This window comes from Mesocricetus auratus, unplaced genomic scaffold, assembly GCF_017639785.1.
Source record: "Mesocricetus auratus isolate SY011 unplaced genomic scaffold, BCM_Maur_2.0 Super-Scaffold_100003, whole genome shotgun sequence".
Classification (NCBI taxonomy): Eukaryota; Metazoa; Chordata; class Mammalia; order Rodentia; family Cricetidae; genus Mesocricetus; species Mesocricetus auratus.
In genome coordinates this window covers 102,604,860-102,613,063 of record NW_024429188.1, presented here as the reverse complement: position 1 = coordinate 102,613,063, position 8,204 = coordinate 102,604,860, and positions in this window count along the sequence as shown.

Sequence of the window (8,204 nt, the reverse complement as noted above, 5' to 3'; positions counted from 1 at the left end):
GAGGCCTGTCTTCACTGAGCAGTTAGGGCTATGTTCTGCTCACCGGCAGCAACGTAATATTCGCGTGGGGTCTCGCGCAGGAAGGGTAGCACCAGAGGGCCCCGGAAATAGGGCATGGCCCTCCTGTGGGCCAGACCTGTGGGCCAGACCATTCAAGGAAGAGGGTACCCATGAACGTGCTTCGTGTGGCAGTTCATTTAGTCAGGCAGCCTATTTTGACCAAGAAAGACAGCAATGCAGGCTCTGTAAGAGGGAGTTTATGTACAAGTTGGGCCTGAAAGAGCATGTGAAAACTCAGGTAGTTTCCAGGCCTTACCAGTGCCCCTACTGCGGGAAAAGCTTTAGAGGGCAGTCCCATGTTATCGCACACCAAGTGAGACACACTGACGAGAGACCATTTGTCTGCCAACACTGTCAGAAAAGCTATAAGCACAAATCCAGCCTGCTGCGACACTTGAAAACCCACAAAAGGGAGGATGAACACAAGGAAATCCAGGGCTCTCAGGGCCCCATGCACAACACACACTAATAGCTCAGCCACCTGCAAGCTTTGCAGCCCAGCTCCCCAAGGACGGGTTGCTGGAAACAGGACCCAAGAAACAGATGCTGCCCTCATAAGAGCCTCCCCAGCACCGGGCTGTCTTGGAAGCATAGTGTTGTTTGAGTTCATTCAGAATGGAGTTTTGCTTTCAGCTAGATGCAAAACCTGCCTTCCAAGGCCTACCAATGCTAGGATTGTCACCTACTCCCCATCGTCCTGCATGTAATGTTCTGGGCCCAGTAAGATCTTGTTTTGCCTTTAATACAAATATTGTTTATTCCCAAGCAGTACCCTCATCACAAATGTTGTGATAATGTTATACAGATTATATGCATTGGTCACACCTGTACTTAACTAAGTTGTCAATAGCTGTGGGTGTCCAATGTTCCTTACTATTGGAAATGGTGGTCACAGAGAGTTTTGTTTTGTGTTTTGCTATTGCTGAGGAGAGAACTCCAGGCCTTGCACGTGCAAAGCAAACACTCTTATCACTGAGCTCCATCTCTAGCTCAGGTTAAGTTTTTTTCTTTCCTAGTGCTGGGGAGTGAATTTAGGGTCTTGGGCTTGCAAATCAAACACTACCATGCAGCTCCATCTCTAAGTCCGGTAGTTTATTTTGTGTTTTTTCTTTACTGGTGATGGGGAATGGATTTAGGGTCTTGAGCTTATAAATCAAACACTACCACTGAGCTGCATCTGTAAGTCAGTCAGGGTTTTGAATTCTTCAACTTTGACTGCAGTTGTTCTTTAATTTGAGGTTATATGCTTGTTTGCCTTGTATTCATGGTCTGTTACTGAACTTTTTGTTTTCTATTTACTCTTTGGTCCAGAAGCTGACCAATGCTAAGTCTTTGCTGATAAGTTTTTGTTATGCTGCAATTTGATTAATAAACAACCTTCTGTTTCTGCTTTGTGTCAGTTTTTGTTTTCTTTAAGACTTGTATCCTATGGGAGGGAACAAGAACATGTGATGTGCACATGTGGAGGGTGTTCTGGGGTCTCTGAGAGGATTTTCAGTTAGTAAATGCATGCCTGCTCCCCGGTGCCCGAGCAGGGTAGTGGTGTTCCTTAGGTAAAAGGCTTGCATTTTTGTTCTCATATACGTTTGGGAACCATTTTTTTCAATATCATGGAACAAATTTTAATAGGTGCATATGCTTTTAAGCTGGAAGTAAACATCGAAGGCTGAATTTTAAACTTGGGAGGAGCCTGTCCTCCCTCTCAAAGCTATTCAAATAACAGCCAGACTCAGGAGCCCATTCTTGCCTTTCATCTGAGAATGAGAGGAATCATGATATTTCCTAAGATTTTTGCATTTGCAGCCTGTGGGGCTACCAGTTCCCAGCATACTGAGGTTGCTCATCTGGAGCAACAAGGGAAAGGTGGGAAAATCAGTGCTCTGATGTTGCAAAACTAGTCTAGAACAGCATTGAACTCTGCCCCCTTGCCTCTGCAATCCCTATTTCTTCCTGAAGGGAAACAGTTCCTCCAGGGAGCTCCAGGCAGTTGAGTTGCATTCCTCTGTTTGCTGTCAGACCTAACCCCAGGCCCAGACCAACTATTCTTAAGTATAACCAGGGTTCACACTCCAGTTCCTGCTTCTTTCTTCGTTCTCTGCAACACGTTTATGGGGTCAGAGTCAATGCCCCAGATGGCTAACCTGGGCTAGGTCCACATGGCTAAGGACAGGGAATGTTAAGATGTGGCAAATGTATCAATACACACCCAAAGTCTGTCTTTAACTGACATCTTGAATGCTGAATGCAAGAACAAGAATTTGTGAGGTGACTTCAAACAGTAAAATATGAGGCCCATCAAGAGAGTCAAGGGATGCGTGCTGGCCCTGAGAATAAGGCTCTGTCTAACCAGCACTGAGTTTTGTAGAATTCCTTCCTTCTTGTCTTTCCCACTATTTCCCTATCCTAAGAAGTGAGGTGTGTAGACAGGAGGTAATGAAAGACAAGGACTTCTCCTGTTTGAGGTGGAAGAGAATTCACCACCAGCTATGTGCTTGTCCACCCTGTGAATTCATGTTAGTGTCTCACTGACAGCTGTGAAGCAAAGGAGCCTTCGCAGTGCACAAGACAGGAAGAGGACGGGTGACTGTGGCCCCTTCTTCAGGGTTTACCCTTTGAAGGTGAAACATGCTGTGAGAACTCACATTTTCCTGACATTTGTCAAACTCACATTCATGGAAATTCTCCGTTTCCTTCTTGTGGTGCTTTTAGACATGGTTGGAAATGCTTGTCTGTCAGCATGTGTGTGCGAGTAAGTTTTGCCAACTTGACACAAAGCTGGAGTTACCTGGGAAGAGGGACCCTCAAAGGAGGAACTGCCTCCCCAGGGCTGTAAGCATGTCTGTTGGAAATTTTCTTTTTTCAAAATTTATTGTCTTTAGCTTTTCATCAGCATAGTTTGAATATATTCTCTCCCTACCTCCCAACCAGCTCAACTCATGTTCTTTCTCTCTAAATAAAAAAGAACAAAAATCAAAACAAGCCAACATAAACCCGCCATGACAAATGCTACCAAAACAAAATACAAGCATACAAAAATCAAGGAGACCATTTTGCACGGCCCAATTACTTCTGAACATGGGACTTACCCCTGAGTGTGGTTGATGTATTCAGTGCCATCCTACTGGGCAAAAGGATTTTCCCTCTCCCATTGTGTATCAATTGCAGGTAGCTTCTTGGTTAGAAGTGAGGCTCTGTGTCCACTTCCCCCTCTCCATGCTGGGATTTTGTCTGGTTAGAACTTGTGCATGTTTTGTGCATGCTGTCACAATCTCTTGACTCCATATGTGTGTCAGCTTTGTTGTGTCTGGAAGATGCAGTTTTCTTGGAGTCATCCATCACATATGGTTATTGTAGTCTTTCTGTCTCATCTTTTGCATAGATTTCTGAACCTTGAGGGGAGTGGTTTGATAAAGACATTCAATTAAGACTGGGTGCTCCAAACTCTCACTCTCTATGCGTTGTCCAGTTGTGGCTCTTTGTCTCTCTGTGTTAATTGTCATCTACTGCAATAAGAAGCATTTCTGATGAAGGTTGAGCAATTCTCTAATCTATGGGTAAAGCAATTAGAAGTTATTAGAATTCATTTTATTGCCGTCCATTTAGCAGAATTACAATAGGAGATTTCCTCCTAGGATTCGTGTCCTATCTGGCCTCAGAGGCTTGGCCTGAGACCCCCTCCCCATTCAATCCTTCTATACTAGTTCTCCAATTTATTCCTTTGTAACACTCTATTCTATGTCTTCTTCCTTGGAAGGTCTCCTCCTGTCCATGTTCCCTTGCTGGATAACTAATCTCTTTGATTATTCTAAATGAAACACACACACACACACACACACACACATACATATATATATACATATATGTAAAGCTTAAAAGCTAACTGCATGTATGAGGGAAAGCATGCAATGTTTGTCTTTCTCAGTCTGGTTTACCTTTTGGGTATTTTCCTGATTAATAGTTAATGGAGCAGGCCCAGTACATTGTGAGTGTTGCTATCCCCGAGCAGGTGATCCTAGTCATATAAGGAAGCCAGCTGAGGGTTGGGCTGGAGAGATGGCTTAGTGGTTAAGAGCACTGGCTGGCTGCTGTTTTGAGAAGAGCAGGCTTTGAATCTTAGAACTGAGGTGGCAGCTCACAACCACATGTGCCTCCAGCATCAGGGGATCAAATGCTCTCTTCTGGCCTCTGCAGACACTGCACAACGTGCTGCACAGACACACATGCAGGCAAAGCACTCATATATATGTTATATGTGCAGTAAAAACAAAAGGTAAAGGACGTTTTTAAATTTTTTAAGAAAAAAACCTGAGAAAGCCAAGGGGAGCTAGCCAGTAAGCAGCCTTTCTCCATGGTCCCTGTTTCTGCTTCTGCTCGAGTTCCTGCCCTGCCTTCCCTCAGTGATGGACTGTGCTGCGAAAGTCTACACCAAAATGAACCTCCTCCGTGCTAGGTTGCTCATGGTGCTTATCACAGCAGTGGAAAGCAAACTAGAATACGATGGCATGCAGAAGAGTATCCTCCCGGAAGACAGCACACTCTTTCACAGAACAGACTCTGAACCTGTCCTCAGATACTGGTGTTTGACTGGATTAGCTAGGTTAACGCGAGGTGATCACAAGAGACAAGAGGAAGCAGGAAGATTGGCGTCAGAAGCAGATCTTAGACTGATGCCAAGGCCAGGATGGGGGTCACACAGTGCTGGTGCCCCGGAAGCTGAAAAGAACAAGAAAAATGGTTTCTCTCTTAAAGCTTCAGAACAGTGGTTCTCAACCTTCCTAAAGCTGTGACCTTTTAATATAGTTCCTCATGCCATGGTGATCCCCAATCATAAAATTTATTGTTGCTACTTTGTAACTGCACTTTTTCTACTGTTATGAACCGTAATGCAAATATTTCTGTGTTTTCTGATGGTCTTAGGTGACTCCTGTGAAAGGGCCATTTGGCCCCCAATTGGGTCCAGACCCACAGGTTGAGAATCACTGTTCCAGAAGATAGTAAACGTAGCCAGCACCTTGATTTCGCAAAATCAAGATGTGTCCTATTTTAGGTGTCTAAGCATATGATTATCTGTAACAAGAACAATTGCAAAGTGACATACCCAAGTGGAGGTGGCAGTCTATTTTTCCTGCCCTGGAATCTTGGTAGGCTGCAGTAAGCTGCTAATCAAGTAGATCAGAGAGGATGCTGGTCACCTGGTCACCTTCACCTACCTGAAGTCTTTGAGGACAATTTGATTATTTCTGCGTGTCTATTCCTCCTGGGTAAATTTGCTTCTTTGTGTTCTAGAGCTTTCAGTTGTGCTGTTAATTCTCTAGTGTAACTATTCTCCAGTTTCTTCATGTGGGTACTTAGTGCTATGAAGTTTCCTCTTAGTACTGCTTTCAAAGTATCCCATAAGTTTGGGTATGTTGTGTCCTCATTCTCACTGAATTCTAGGAAGTCTTTAATTTCTTTTTTTATTTCTTCATTGACCCAGGAATGGTGCAATTGTGCATTATTTAACTTCCAAGTGTTTGTAGGGTTTCTGTGATTTGTGTTGTTGTTGAATTCTAATTTAATGCATGGTGGTCTGATATGGTGCATAGAGTTATTCCAATTTTTCGTACCTGTTGAGGTTTGATATGTTGCCAAGTATGTGGTCGGTTTTAGAGGTGCTCCCATGTGGCTCTGAGAAGAAGGTATATTCTTCTTTATTTGGATGGAATATTCTACAGATGTCTGTTAATCACAGTTAGGTCATAGCTTCTATTAGTTCCTTTGTTTCTTTGTTAAGTTCTTGTCTGGTATTCCTGTCTAGTGGTGAGAGTGAGGAGTTGAAATTTCCCAATAGGGCTTTATATGTGATTTGAGTTTTAGTAATGTTTCTTTTACGAATGTGGATGCCTTTGTATTTGGGGCATAGATGTTCAGAATTGAAATTTCATCTTGGTGGGTTTCTCCTGTGATGAGTATGTAATGACCCCCTTCACCACTTTTGATTGATTTTATTTTAAAGTCTAATTTGTTACATATTAAGATTGCTACCCCCCGCTTGTTTCTTGGGTCCTTTTGATTGGAAAATCTTTTCCCAACCTATAACTATGAGGTAACGTCTGTCTTTGAGGCTGAGATGTGTTTCTTGCATGCAGCAGAAGGATGGGTTCTGTCTTTGAATCCATTCTGTTAGCCTGTGTCTTTTATGGGCGAGTTAAGACCATTAATATTGAGGGATATTAATGACCATCGATTGATCATTCTTCTTTGATTTGGAATGGTTGGTGGTGGTGGAATTGTGTGTAGATTTCCACCCCTTTGTTCTTTTGGGTGTTGGTAAGGTGGGATTATCTAATGCCTATGTTTTTCTGGTTCACTTTTATCAATTGGAGGTAGCTTCTGGGTTAATAATGGGGGCTTGTGGCAGGCAGTGGTGGCCCAAATGTTAATTCCCAGCACTCTTGGGTAGAGGCAGGTGGATCTCTGTGAGTTCAAGGCCAGCCTGGTCTACAGAGTTCCAGGATAGCCAGGGCTACACAAAGAAACCCTGTCTAAAAATATGAAAAGAAGACAAACAAAAAAAAACCCAAAACAAAAACAAAACCAACTAGGGCCCCACTCATTGTTGGTACTGTTTCTGGCTTAGATGTGCATAGGCCCTATGCATACTGCCACAGTCTCTGTAAGTTATATGAAGAAAACCGGTTATTGAAAATTTAACTCTCTGCATTTTCTGTTCTAATGTTAGGATACAGCATGATATCTTTCACAGACAATTGCAGTTGTGACATAATGAATAAACAGACATGTTTCTGAGAGTGTGAAGAAATAAACCTTAAGGCGTGTGGGAGATGGCTCAAGGGGCACTCGTCACCCGAGTTTGATCTCTGAAACTTACATGATGGAAAGGGAGAACTGACTCTTCCAAGTTCTCTAATCTGCTCATATGTGTCTGTCTACATACATATGTACACTCTTAAACACATGCGCACAAAATAGATGCAGCAAAACATATAAACAATACAAAAATGCATGGGCCTCCAACAGGAGGTTTCAGGGAGAAGACTGTAGGATAAGATTTGAAAATGGATTCCTCCAACCCTCCCAGACAAACAGGAGATGTTGCACCCACTTTCTTACAAGGGACTCTTGTTTTGAGGAACTTGCCTTTGATTCCCAAGGAAGCAGTTATCACAGCACATGCTGAGAAGCTCTGTGTGCCCAGAGTGCCGTTTAATCACGGCTTGGGGGCTGCACGTGTCACACTCTGAGACTTGCAGGCCCTCTTTTCTTCTCCTATTGCAAAAGTTTCTGTTTCATTTTCTAAAGTACACACAGTAGCTGCCTTCTGGATGGATATGGTTCTGGTTTAGTTAGATGAATTTATAAATAAAATTTCAAGCCAGGCAATCCCATGTAAGTATCTGTACACCATTGCCAAGATCAGAATTTCAAAACCTGCATGGCAAATTTCATAGACCAAATCCTTATTAATAGAAATTGCGGCTATGTACAATGTTTATAGTTTATTCCTATGATGAAGGAAGAGCAAACTCAATAAATTGGTGCTATAAAGGATTTACCACTAAATTTGCTCAATAAATATTATTTGTTTATTATGTATACAATGTTCTACCTGCTTGTATGCCTGCACACAAGAAGAGGGCACCAGATCTCATTCTAGATGGTTGTGAGTCACCATGTGTTTGCTGGGAATTGAACTCAGGACCTCTGGAAGAGCATCTAGTGCTCTTAACTTCTGAGCCATCTCTCCAGCCCTGCTTAAGAAATATTAACTTATACAAAATTATAGCTTGACTAAAGGGGCACTGCCTCTACTATGACTGGAAGGTAAGTAGATTAATAACCAACCCTTTTAGGAACTATAAACAAAACAATGTAGAACTGTACTTCTTAACATAATTAAGAGTTTAGGGTTAATATTTGTTCACCAAGATTACTGCCCATTAGGCTCTATTTCCATATCAAAAGGAACGCAATTCTGCAAGGCTGGCAGAGTAACCCTGGTTATCAACAACCCCAAAGGACCAACTCCAGTCTATTTCAAAATAATTGTGACAATACCTTTGCTGTGTAAATCTACCATTGTTTCTAAATGCTGAATCTTGTAGCTTCTGTGTCTGTAAAACATGCTTAGTTGCTCCAAGTGT